The sequence below is a fragment of the Prunus avium genome, chromosome 6, assembly GCF_965620075.1.
Source record: "Prunus avium chromosome 6, drPruAviu1.hap1.1, whole genome shotgun sequence".
In the NCBI taxonomy this organism is placed as follows: domain Eukaryota; kingdom Viridiplantae; phylum Streptophyta; class Magnoliopsida; order Rosales; family Rosaceae; genus Prunus; species Prunus avium.
This window is the reverse complement of record NC_142289.1, coordinates 25,770,896-25,784,503: the sequence shown is the minus strand read 5'-3', so window position 1 is coordinate 25,784,503 and position 13,608 is coordinate 25,770,896. Positions and strand designations below refer to the sequence as shown.

The window sequence follows — 13,608 nt, the reverse complement described above, 5'->3', positions numbered from 1 at the left end:
GAAGGTCGTTTGCTTGCATGAAGCCTAAATTCTTGATTTTTTAAAGATTGATTATTGATTGGTTGACACGAAGCGTCTACAAATTGTCTTTGCCTACAGTGGCTGTAATGATGACATTGTGAAGGCATAGGAGGTGGGAATGTTGGACAAAGTATCAGGTTTCTTTTTCTGGGTTTATTTCAATGTCTCTGCGTCAGGGATATGAGGTGGGAACGTCGGGGTGGAGCTGGGTGGTAGGGGAGACGGAGGGGAGGGATGGTTGCATGGGTTTTTTCAAAATTTGTATTAAAATATTAAAAAAATATTTGTAATAAAAAAAGGCTTAATCTTAGAATATTTAATTATATTTTTATTTATGTGGAGATGGGTTCCACCTTGCCACATCACCAAGATTGATGAATAATGACCCATGCGTATGAAATTACAAAAACAACCTTGTCACATCATCAAAGTTAATAGACTTTTGGATGGAGTTGACGGTAGGGGCAAAGTGAGTCATCAAACCTTAATCAAGGAATGAAAGTTTGTCATTTTGAGTTTGGAAAGTTTCATGGGGCATTGGTGTAATTAAGCCTAAAAATTTTTGTTATTAACAACAGCAAAATTCTAAACAACATTGAATCAAAGATGGAGACAAAAATTACATAGGAGATGGCGATAAAGTTGACCTTTGTTGCTCCCCACCAGTCAGCTTCCACTTTCCTCTTCACCAATGATTGTTGAGCACACAAAGAAGAAGAAGACAAAATTGCAAGGACAAGGAGATCTGAAGCGACGCATCATGGCTGGCTGGAAGGGTTTTCTTTTTCTCTTTTTGGGTTGGGCGGATAATATAGGTTGCCAGGAAAATTTATTTATTTATTTATGGAAAACTTTGGGCTAGGCAACAACCCATCCTGCACTCCATGTAGGCCCGCCCCTAATGTCAAATGCTAGATTTCGAAACTGAAAGAGGATTGTAATGAAGAAGCTTGAAGATACAAAAGATAATGAACAAGTATTTTCGGAGCATTCTAGAATTTGAAAAGAATTAATTCAAACTATTGGCATGGAGTTCGAATATGAAGATGAAGCATATAAGTTTTATAAAAATTATGCATATCATGTTGGTTTTAGAGTTAGAAAAGGTAAATCACGTACAGTCAAAGATGGCACTGTGAGAGAGAGGCTTTTTTTTGCTCATCTAAAGGCAAGCGTGAGAATGACAAACGTTATGTTAATGTGAAATGTCATCATGACGAGACAAGATTTGGTTGTCAAGCAAGGATGAAGGTTAATTGTTGTTTATTTGGTAAGTATCGTGTGATTGAATTTTTTCTTGAACATACACATGAGACTTCAACTCCTCGTAAGGCACACTTGTACAGATCCCACAAAAAGATGAGTCTTGCCCAAATAGCTGAAGCTAATATGGCTAATAGTTTGGGAATTGCTCTAAAAGCAACTGTTGAATTTTTTTAGTAAACACTTTGGTGGTCGTCAAAATCTTGGGTTTATTCCTCATGATTATAAAAATTATTTGTGTTCCAAGTGAACAAGAGAAATGAAGTTGGGTTATAGTAGTGGAGTGTTAGAGTATTTACAAAAAATTCAATGGAATGATCCCAATTTGTTTACACTATGAAAGTGGATGAAGATGATCTCATAACTAATATTTTTTGGGCTGATGGAAGGATGATGGTAGAATATGATTATTTTGGTGATGTGGTATGTTTTAATACTGCCTATAGAAAAAACAAAGAGGGACGACCTTGCTATGTTTTTTGGTGTCAATAATCATAAGAAAAGGGTTATATTTGGTGTTGCATTGTTATATGATGAGACAATGTCCACTTTCACGTGGTTGTTTGACATTTTTGCCAAAGCTATGTACCATTCTTACTTACCAAGATATTGCAATGGCTAATGCATTAGCTACAAAACGGCCAGAATCATGTCATCATATGTGCATATGCCATATTTATCAAAACGCAACCAAGCATGGAACAAGAGAAATGAAGTTGCCAAAGACTTTAGCAGCTGCGTTTATGATTATGAGGATGAAGAGGACTTTTTGAATGCATGGAAGAACATGATTGACAAATATAATCTCCAAAGAAATGACTCATTAAGTCGATTATTTTGTATAAGGAAGAAATGGGCATTAGTTTATGGGTGAGAAACATTGTGTGCATATATTACCACTACACAACGTAGCGAAAGCATAAATTGTTCTCTAAAGAGGTATGTTAGTTAAAAACATGATTTGTTGCATTTTTTTCCAACATTTCCAAAGATTGGTTGAGGATCGTCGTTATGAAGAGCTAAAGGTTGACTTTAAAGTAAGTCAAAGTTCTCATGCATTGTCATTTCCCCTGGAAATCTTGAAGCATGCATCAAGTGTTTACACCCCGAAAGGGTTCACTCTGGTTCAAAATGAATTATGTAAAGCTTATGATTGTGCCTCGAACTTCTTTGGTGAGATTGGAATAGTGAGCGAATACGGACTCATGGCTTGTGGGAAGCATTTCCATCACACAGTTACATACAACTCTATTGATGATTTAATTTTTTTGGTATAGTTGTAAGAAGTTTGAGTTTGCAAGAATCTTGTGTACTCATGCTTTAAAGGTTCTCTCTGCAACAAAATATCCAAAGGATTCAGACTCAATACATCCTAAATAGATGGACAAAAATGTCAAGGCTAGGATTGCAAAAATTATTTTCAATATTACAAGTGAAAATGACCCAAAGGCAGAAGTAGGAAGGTGCTATAGAGACTTATGTCGCTTGCATACTCAACTGGCAACAAGGGCAACATAATATAAAAAAATCATATGAAATTGTGAGGTTGATATGGTATTGGAAAGTACATGAGAGTGTGCATTGGTTGATATCGTACTGGATTGGTTTTAAACATTTTTCCTCTATCCCTAACTTCATACCCACAATATTCATATTGAGGATTCCCCGTCCCCCCTTCGTTGAAGAACGGGTTCCCTGACACGCACCATTATCAAAGAAAAAACCAATAAAAATGTATACTTATAACTTATAAGACAATATAAGAATGTTTCCATATTGGTTGGAGGTTAATATAAGTCGTGTGATAGGAAATATAAAACTTGGTTGGCATAATCACTTTAATAACATATTTACATAAAATATAATATTTATTCTAAACGAGGCAGGTTTGGGTTGGAGATTAATATATCATTCCTGCCCCTCCTAGAACACCATACCCGAAAAATTCTCCATACCCATTTTCTATCGTTCATACCCAATCCATTAGGTTCAAATACCCCCGAAGACCCTTACCCAAGGGGGAAATTGCCATCCCTAGTTTTGAAATTTTGGTGTTAAATGAGCCAAAAAGATTTGTGATACTATAGTGCTTCTTGTGAATTGAAAACTAGCTTGACATTTTTTCGAACTTCTTATGTACACTTCAACCATCATACAGTTTCGATAATATATGTGATTTCATTAAAGGCAGGAAGCCAAGAGTAAAGATACATATGATGAAAAGTCTAAATCTAGAGCAAAAAGGAAAGATAACAATTGGAAAATAAAAGGTGTCATACTCCAACCACTCATAGGAAAAGAGTGCCCAATTTGGTTTAGAGACAAACATAATTAGAGACGCGATACCAACTTTCCAACATCAAGCTCTAAACCAACTAACAATTACATCTCGTGTGGTGGACATGAAAGTCCATCCTTGTTAAGCCCATGGGTAAGGAAAGATGGAGGACGATGAACCCAAAGCTCCGGTTCCATCCTTGCGTCGACTGTTGCCACAAGCGAGTCTGCTATTTTGTTCGCTGATCTAGTGAACTTAAACCTCCTATTCCATCCTTGGGTCGGCTATTGCAACAAGACAGTCTCCATCAGAATTGTTTGTTGATGGATTTTTATTTAATAGCAAGTTGGATTTGAGGCATCTTCTCCCATACAAAAGACAGTCTTTTGTCAAAGAAGATGTACGTCTTTACTGGTAAGAATTTGAGATATTTAGTTATTTTATTTTTATTAACAGATAACAGAGTTAGAGTAAGAATAACTATATTAAAGTAGAGTTAAGTGGGATGCCAAGTGTCAAAAAATCAAGGCATGAACATGGCGGGACAGACAAAAACATGGTGTCACGTGCTCTCTCCAAAGTGTGTTCATGAGTTAGTGGAAGTGGTTACATACATTTTTATTAGTTGCTGTATAATTGTTGGAGTTTTCATGTCCCTAGACTTTAGTTGTTGAGTAGTTGTAGGAGTCAAGTTAATCCACTTCCATAGTAGTGGCGTCGTGGGAAAGTTTCCCTTTTTCTATGCTTTCAGTTAGAGTCTTTGTTTGTATAAATTTCAGTGGCTTTTCATTAATGAGATATTAGATATTATCCCATACTATTAGGTTGTCTAACTTGGAGGTTATTAGGTTCCTTCGAAGCAACCAATATCATTGCTCATCTAGTTCTTTGTTTGTCTATAAATTATTAGTTTCAAGTAGGAAGATAGAAGAAGAAGACTCCAGCCCTAGATCAATCTTTATTGGTTTTTCATTCAGTTACTCAAGCTATGACACGTAACAATCTGGTATTTGAGCTTCGTGATCAATGCATAATTTTATGTCATTTTGTAGCACTCTACCCTATTGTTTGGTTATGTTTTTAAGTAAAACTTGTGCTTTTAATCTATTCTGTGTTTGTCATTCAGTTCATTGAGCTCTAAGTACCATTTGAGGCATTTGAAGCAAAATGGTGCAAAAACGTGCAAAAACTGGAGACTGAGTTAGAAATTCATTTCGGACCTATCTTCTTCATCCGAGCTTGGATTGGGCCAAATTACATGTGGTTGGAAAGAAGACATTCTGAACTTGAAGATGGTGGGCTCAAAGTCATCAGTTGGTTAAGAGAAGTCCATTTTGTAAGCCCAAGAAGTTGTTCGTCATTCTGACCTAAGCATGACCTAATTGATGCTTGGTCATGATGAGCTATGCATGAGCTATTGTTTCTGTTGGGAAGTGCAGCAGCCAAGAAACTGAATTTCAATTACAAGTGCTGTAGGCATAAGTCATATTCAATTCAGATTTCCCCTTTCCTTCTCCCTATAAATATCACTTCCATTCCAAACACTTTCAACAACATAATCTTGGGATTGACACTCCCTCTCTTCCATTTCCCAGAAATTCATCCATCCCGGCAATACTCTCATATTCTCCCTCATACATTCAACAACCACAGCCTCATACACTTCTCCCACAAATCACTCCATCCTCCACCCTCCCATCATTTCCCAAACACAATCCATACAATTCACACCATCTACACCATTCTTCATCTCTGGTTGCAGCGTATGGTAGAAGCTGTGAGGAGCTCTTCAACAACATAATTCGTTCTTCACGGGTTTTTCTTACTCTCTCCGTGTTTATTATGATTCAAATGTATTTTCCATTAATGGAGTGTAACTAATTTCCATAGCTAGGGTTTCAATGTAGCCTGACAAGACAGTTTCATGTTTTCAAGTTAATGTTATTCTTTGTTGATGATTTCTAGTTTTCTGGTCTCATTCACTTGTGCTTAGTTGAATCTTTATGCTTGTTTAAATAGCTGGCCACTATTAACACCTGCATGTTGGTTATCTAGTTCAAGTTTGCATAAACACCATATGACTCTTGAACTGATTAGTGAATGAGTGGGTAAGCATTTAGGACAAACACCATATTTAAATATTTACTTGGTTCCTTAGTGTTCTTCTTAAGCTTAATGGATTCAGATTTATAGTTTAGACTAAACACCATAGCTAAATTGTGTATCTGAGTACTTGATTAAAACCAAACACCATATGGATAATCATATATAAGAAAGAACGAACTCCAGAAATTGAATTAATCAACTTGGATAATTGTTAACTTGTAGCTTGAAATTGGATTGTCATGGTGAAGTTGAACCCCTAGTGCTTGTTTCATTGTCTCTAAATTTTCTAAAACATCTACTTGCTGGTCACTTGCTATTTTGCATTCCATTTTAGTAGTTTTCAGTCACTTGCTATTTTGCATTCCCTTTTTGTAGTTTTCATTCCAACAAACTCAACACAACTTCATTTAAATTCTATTTAGTCTTAGGGTTACTTGTGAGTCTAAGTAGTAGTAATAAGTATCTTTCATCCAAGTCTTCGTGGAACGACCTTGTTCTTGCATTCCTATACTATAATTGGTTCGTGCACTTGCGAGAAATAGATAGAGTAAAATTTGTCCAACAACACTTCCTATGGGGAGCAACGTCTGGGAAGTTTGGAGGCTGAAGTGAACTCCCTTGCTACCGTTCAAGAGAAAATAATTAAGGAGATGCATGAAATGTTCTCGACCATGAATACATGCCTTGATCAAATCTCTTAATGTAATGAAAGCTTTGGCAGCGCCACCCAAAATGGCGGAGGTCGATTTTATGGGAATGGCGGAGCCACTCAAAACTCTTGTAGCTCTTACCTTTCTAAACTAGTAAAGTTGGACTTTCCTCATTTTAATGGATTAGAAGACCCCACAAGTTGGATTTTTCGAGCCAAACAATTTTTTGAATTTCATCAAACTCTAGAAGGGGAGAGAGTGTCGTTAGCCTTATTCAATTTAGAAGGGGATGCTCAACTCTACTTTCAATTGACGATGGAGGAAACTGCCATCACCACATGGGAAACATTCAAGCAAGGCATTCATGATAGGTATGGTCCAACTCAATTTCAAGAGTTTTTTGGTGATCTAACGAAGTTACAACAAACACGTTCGGTACAAAACTATCAAATCGTGTTTGAAAAATTATTGATTAGAGTTGGAACACTAACTCAAGATTAACAAGTTGGCTATTTTGTGAGTGGTTTGAAGGAGACTATGAAAACTACAAGCATGCAAGCCGCAAACACTCTCTGATGCCATCGGATTGGCTTGATCTATGAGTCCCACAATCAAATAAATAGGCGATACTTAACTTCAAATGTGAAGCAGCCCTCTACGAATGGTGTTACGAAGTTTGACCATCGACAAAATTTCATGCCAATTAAGCGGCTGTCTGCAGTCAAACTAAAGAAACAACGAGATAAAGGACTTTGCTACAATTGTGATGCGAAGTTTAGTCTTGGTCATCGGTGCACAAAATTATTTCTCATTGCAGGTTGTTGGCCAGATGAAGAAAATGACGCTAAGGGTGCAGATACTCATGAAGTGGAATTGGGTAAAGAAGTATTTCTTGAAGTATCTCTCCATGCTATTTATGGTGGTCGAACTCCACAAACAATGCCGGTGCACAAAAAATTGGGTAAGCATCAAATGACATTCTTAGTGGATTCTGGAAGCACCCACAATTTTCTAAGTAATAAAGTTGCAAAGAAATCTGGTGTTAATCCCACTGGCTATGGAAAGTTTAAGGTGTTAGTTGCCAACAATGACAAGCTTACTAGTGTTGGGCTTTGCAATGGGATGTACATGCCAATCCAAGGAGCTCCCATCACTATTGATTTATATCTTCTTCCTTTAAAGGGTTGTGATGCTATTTTGGGAGCACAATGGTTGCGCACGTTAGAGCCAATTGCGTGAGATTTCTCTAAATTGTAAATGGCATTTAATGTGGGTGGACAAGATGTGGTACTCAAAGGGGTGCCAGCTCCAACAAACAAAATTGAAAGTGAACGTGAGATTTGGAGAGAGGTGGAGGAAAACAAATATAGAGTTCTTCCCCAAATTTACTCACTAGCTCTCAAATTTCTAGATGTCAACCTTTAGGACAAGGTTTTTTCCGTGGGGGAAGGAATGTCACGTGCTCTCTCCAAAGTGGGTCCATGAGTTAGTGGAAGTGTTTACATACATGTTTATTAGTTGCTGCATAATTGTAGGAGTCTTCATGTCCCTAGACTTTAGTTGTTGAGTAGTTGTAGGAGTCAAGTTAATTCGTTTCCATAGTGGGTTTCCCTCTTTCTATGCTTTAAGTTAGAATCTTTGTTTGTACAAATTTCAGTGGTTTTTTTGTTAATGAGATATAAGATATTATCCTATATCGTTAGCTTGTCTAACTTGGAGGTTATTGGGTTCCCTCGAAGCAGCTCATATCATTGCTCTTCCACTTCTTTATTTGTTTCTAAATCATTAGTTTCAAGATAGGAAGACAGAAGAAGAAGACTCCAGCGCTAGATCAATCTTCATTGGTTGTTCATCTAGTTACTCGAGCTATGGCACGTAACACATGGACAGAGGATCTGAACACGACCTTCATTTGTCACAAACATGGAATAGTGTGCACTCATCTCAAAATGTCATTAGCACGACATTCAAATCGGCCATTATTTGAATAAGTCATGTTTATCATAACTCTAATAAAAATGTAAAACTTCTAAGTCTCACGAAAATCAAAATGCGTGTTACTTTCCAAAGGTAAGATTTTTGTATGCTTTTGCATCATTTATTTCAATTTGTGACTTTGGAATTTCCGAGTTTGCAAAGGTGCAATTGAACAAGGCCCCATAACTCATATTTATGTGGTTACAGTAAGCCGCACATCATTCAATTGTAGTTTAACAATAATTGCATATTTATGAGTTGTGTTGTGAACCCATAAATTTTCAAAGCCAAAAGTGAAAAAAATTGTACAAAAACATACAAGAGTGTTACTATTCTTCCTTAGAATCATCATAGATATGTCCATCCTTTGTACTTTTCTTCTAGGTTTGAATGTAGAGAGTAGAGAAAGTGAAAGAAAGGAAAATGGTTAAGAAAAATATTTTGAAGAGTTACTTCTAAAAAAGAAAAATAGAGTAAAGTGATGGGCTGCTGTTACATGGCCCCATTAGGTTCACGTAACGAATTTAAGGGAAAATCATTTCTCATGTCATTTCCCAAGGGATGAGAAATGGAAGATTCCTTTCCCACGTTTGGTAACGCTGGGAAAGTAACTGGGAGATATCATTTTATTTCCTTTCCCATGTTTGTTTTGAGTAGGAATGGAAAACAAAGTCTGTATAAATTTTCAATTATACCCATATTAAATCAAATAAAAAAAAATGCATTTAATGATATATTGTAATTCTAAATTGTTAATGGGGACAAAATGGTCATGAAAAATGTGTATTTAATGTTGGTTCATTTTCCCAAACTTTCCCACGAAGAGGAAAAACAAAACCCAAGTTGGGAGGATGGCTTCACTTTCCCCCTACTTTCCCATGGGCCAGGCAACGATTTCCCATGCCTGGACTTACCCAACGTGGGAAAGTAATTGATTTCTCATCCCCAAGTCTCTTTTCCCATGAACCAAACAAGGTCGAAGAGTTGTTCCAAAAAGAAAATTTGGGCTATGAGACCATATGGATGATTTGGTGATATTAACCAAGGGAACTCAGCCAAACCATTAGGCTTGGGCCTTTTTGTTGGGGTTTTCTTTTTGCTCTGTTTTGTGTATGCTTTGCAGTTTTGTTAACTTAACTGACTGACTTGTCAATCTCTCTTCACAACTTGTCCTTTAGCTAGGGATGACAATTTTCCCCACAGGTAAGGGTCTTCGCGGGGATTCGACCCTAATGGGTTGGGTATGAAGGACAAAAACGGGTATGGGTACGGGTACGGGTACAGAGAATTTTTTTGGGTATGGTGTTTGGGGAGGGCCGGGGATTCTTATATTATCTTATAAGTATATATTATATATATTCATTATCTTGTCTGAATACTTTTTTTCTTTCAACAAAGTAGTTATAATTGGTTTTTTCTTCTGTAATGGGGCGGGTTAGGGAACCCATTCCCCAATGAAGGTGGGGATGAGGAATCTCCCTTAGAGCATGTCCAGCCTTGAGCCAAGACTGGGCAAAAGGCCCCCCAAGGCAGCCCAAGAGAGCTCCAGCGGGAGAAAAATGGACTGGGCAAATGGTGGGTCCCATGAAACTGGGCAAGCCCACGGGCAGATCTTGCCTGGGCAGCAGCCCAAAGGCGCTAACGGAAAAATGCCACGTGGCGCTTTGGGCGCTGCGATGGCTTTTTTCATAGAAATCTGATGGCCCTCGTTTTTTTGGCCAAAAAAATTCCAAAAAAAGTCAAAATTTTTTTTAAAAAAATACCAAAAAATACTGTATTTTTTCCCTATAAATACCTATCAATTTCACTCACTTTCCACACCAAATATTCATACCAACTCTTCTCCTTCCAATATTTTTTACATTTCACTCACATTTTTCTACTAGTTTCCATTTGTATCAAAAAAAAAAAAGGCCTCTTCTGTCGAAGCCGGAGGCGCTTGGACTACTGTGGAAGATATTGTGTTGTGTGAGTCTTGGGTGAAAGTTAGTCATTGTCCTATAACAGGCAATGAGATGAAGTTTTCTCATATGTGGAGAAAAATTCATGAAGAATTTGCAGCTAGATCCGGTTCGACTCGGACGAAAATGGCCTTGCAATCCAGGTGGAAAATTTTGAATAAAGAGTTAGGGAAATGGAGGGATGCCTTGACAAAAGCGAGGGACAACATGAGAAGCGGTCAAAATCTTACCGATGAGGTAAAATATTTATAATTCTCGTTTTATTCAATTGAACGTAACTTTTTTTTTTCTTCCATATTAAATTTATATTTTCTTGCATTTCTAATTTATTTATATTTTGTTGCATAATAATTTTTTTGCATGCATTTGTAAATTGTTTATATTGTCTTACATATTTATTTTTTTGTTGCATAATCATTTTAGTTCTTGCATTTCTAAATTGTTTATATTTTGTTGCATAATCAATTTTTTTCTTGCAATTCCAAAATATTTATATTTTCTTCCATATTCATTTTTTGGTTACATTTCCAATTATTTATTTTGAATAGATCATACAAGCACAAATGTGGTTCGGTGCTACGGGGCAAGGCAAAAAAAGTTTCCAAAGTCACCAATGTTGGGAAATTGTGAAGAATTGTTCGAGATTCAAAATCATTTGCACTATTCCGGAGGTTGTGTTGAATGAGACACCGCTCCACGATTCGTCGACAACCGATTCGCCATTGGACTCCCCAATGGATCAAGACTCACCACTCCCACGTGCGCCAAGACCTATTGGGAGAAAGGCGGCAAAGGCAAAGAAAGGGAACACTTTGAACAATGAATGTGCACAATTTTTGGAGCAAATGGCTAAGAATAGTGCACTGAGACTTGAGAGAGAGTTGAAAAGAGAAGAAGTGGACAAGGCACGAGAGGAAGCATTTTCAATTCAAAGGGCGAAGGCACAAGAACAGGACATGGAGGATAGAGAGATGAAAATCATGGCCATGGATACCACCCATATGTCTCCTGACACAAAGTCATACTGAAAAATGAAACGAAGGGATGTGATGAGAAGAAAACTTTTTCATGATGATGGACCTAGCAATACGGATTGGTTAAATGATGGAAACCATTAGGTTGGATTAAAAAATTTGTCATGTATTAAGAATTGTTGTATTATTTCCCTTTTATTCAATAAAGAAAGCATTAAATAATATGAATATGTATTAAAAGTATTTGCAAATGAAAACAAAGTTTAATTAAAAACAAACCTTATTTTATTGCAAACAACACACAAATAAAGCATAATTAAGAACAAAACATAATTAAAAACAAAACATAATTCCAAACACACCACACACAAAATAAAGCAATCTTAAAAACAAAGCATTAATATTGTCTTCATCCATTGTGATTGCCTTTCATCTCCCACAAGTGCTCGATCAAGTCAATTTGACGCCTCTCATGAACATACGAAGATTGCATTTCCTGGTAACGATCAATCATGGGGTTGTTGAATCGACCATCTCGAACTAATGGTTCATGCTCCAATGGATGTCCATTTGGTCCCATCGGCCTTTCATAAATTCTTGTCAATGATGTGTTCATGGGATCCGGTTCAAACTCCTCTGTAGCTTCATAATCATACTCATCCTCCACAATCATGTTATGGAGGATGATGCAAGTCATCATAATGCTCCGCAGCACCTCCTCATCTAACATCCGAGCAGCGCCTCTAATAATAGCCCAACGAGCTTGCAAGATACCGAAACACCTTTCCACGTCTTTCCTGTAACCTTCTTGAAAGGCAGCAAAGCTTTTTTCCTTCTGGGATTGAGGATTTGGAATTGTTTTCACGAATGTCGTCCACCTAGAATAAATTCTGTCGACAAGGTAGTACGCACCAGAGTATACAGTGTTGTTGATTTCGTACGTGATCTGGGGGGAATGACCTCGCAATACATCGTTGAATACCGGGGATTGACCAAGCACATTGAGGTCATTCTGAGATCCGGCAACTCCGAAGAATGCATGCCAAACCCAAGTGTCGAATGAAGCTACGACCTCCAGAATTATACTTTTTTGGCCCTTTCGATTCCCATAGTCTCCTTGCCAGGCAGTTGGGCAATTCTTCCACTGCCAGTGCATGCAATCGATACTTCCAATCATTCCTGGGAAACCTCGAGTATCAGCTTTTTTTAGGAGCCTTTGTAGGTCCGCAGGAGAAGGTCTGCGAAGGTACTTGTTAAAGCTCATAATTTCATACATATACATGCCCAATTTACTTACTTCTTTTGCTTAGTTTCCTATAATTCTGAGTTATTTGCCTCTATTTGTGTGTTTTGTAGGCCAATAGAGCAAGAGAGCATAATTCATGCAATTCAAGCATATTAAGGCCTAATTTGGATGAATGGATGAAGAGCTTAAAAGACAAACTCATTTTGGCTACAGCCCCCTGCCAGTCCAGTTCCGTAGGTCATATTGCAAGCTTTGTTTCAGCAACCTACACAGCTCGGATGAGGCAGCATTCTTCATGAAAGTTGTTCCAATGGGTGGGTAATATAACATATCCAAAATTCAGCCCCATTGGATAAATATGGAGTCTGTTACCTAGCAAACACAGAGCCATGCTCAGGATGGATTTTATCAGCGCGCAAAATGAGTTAGCAATTTGTTTTGGCCTTAACTTCCTCCTCCGAGCTTGGATTGGGCCAATACTTGTGTGGTTGGATCATACACATTCTGAACTTCACAATGGACATCTTAAAGTCTTCATTTGATTCAGCCTAGCCCAAGTTGTAAGCCCTTGAAGTTGCTGGTCATGCTGACCTCAGGATGACCTGGTTGGAAGCTTGGTCATGGTGAGCTAGGCATGAGCTATTGTAGCTGGTTGGAAGCTTGGTCATGGTGACATGAAGATGAGCTAGGGCTGCTGGTGGGATTTATTGGAGAAGTGCATCAACCAATTCAGATTTTATAATGCAAGTGTTGTATGCATTAGTGAAGTGCATCAACCAATTCATCTTTTATAATGCAAGTGTTGTATGCATTAGCCATATTGAATTCAGATTTATCACTCCCCTCTCCCTATAAATACCACATCCATTCCACATTCAAGACACAACAAATCCTGAGATTCACAACCCCCACAATTCACTCCAACCATCCTCAAACACTCTCACAATCCCAAACACTCCAACAATCACCAAAACAACTCCAGCTTTCTTCTCTTCCATTTCCCTACGAATTTCATCTTCCTTAGCCATCACCACTCACTCAAACTCATCCCAAATCACCTCCATATCCTTCATACATCTTTCTAGAAGTGGGGAAGCTCTTGGAGAAGCATTAGAAGTGGAGAAGCACTTGG

At 37.7% G+C, this 13,608-nt stretch overlaps 1 pseudogene; it reads left to right on the top strand.

The window, feature by feature from the left end:
* The first annotated feature begins 961 nt into the window (after positions 1-961).
* Positions 962-2,802, top strand: LOC148293916 (protein FAR1-RELATED SEQUENCE 5-like; annotated as a pseudogene).
* Positions 2,803-13,608: the final 10,806 nt, after the last annotated feature.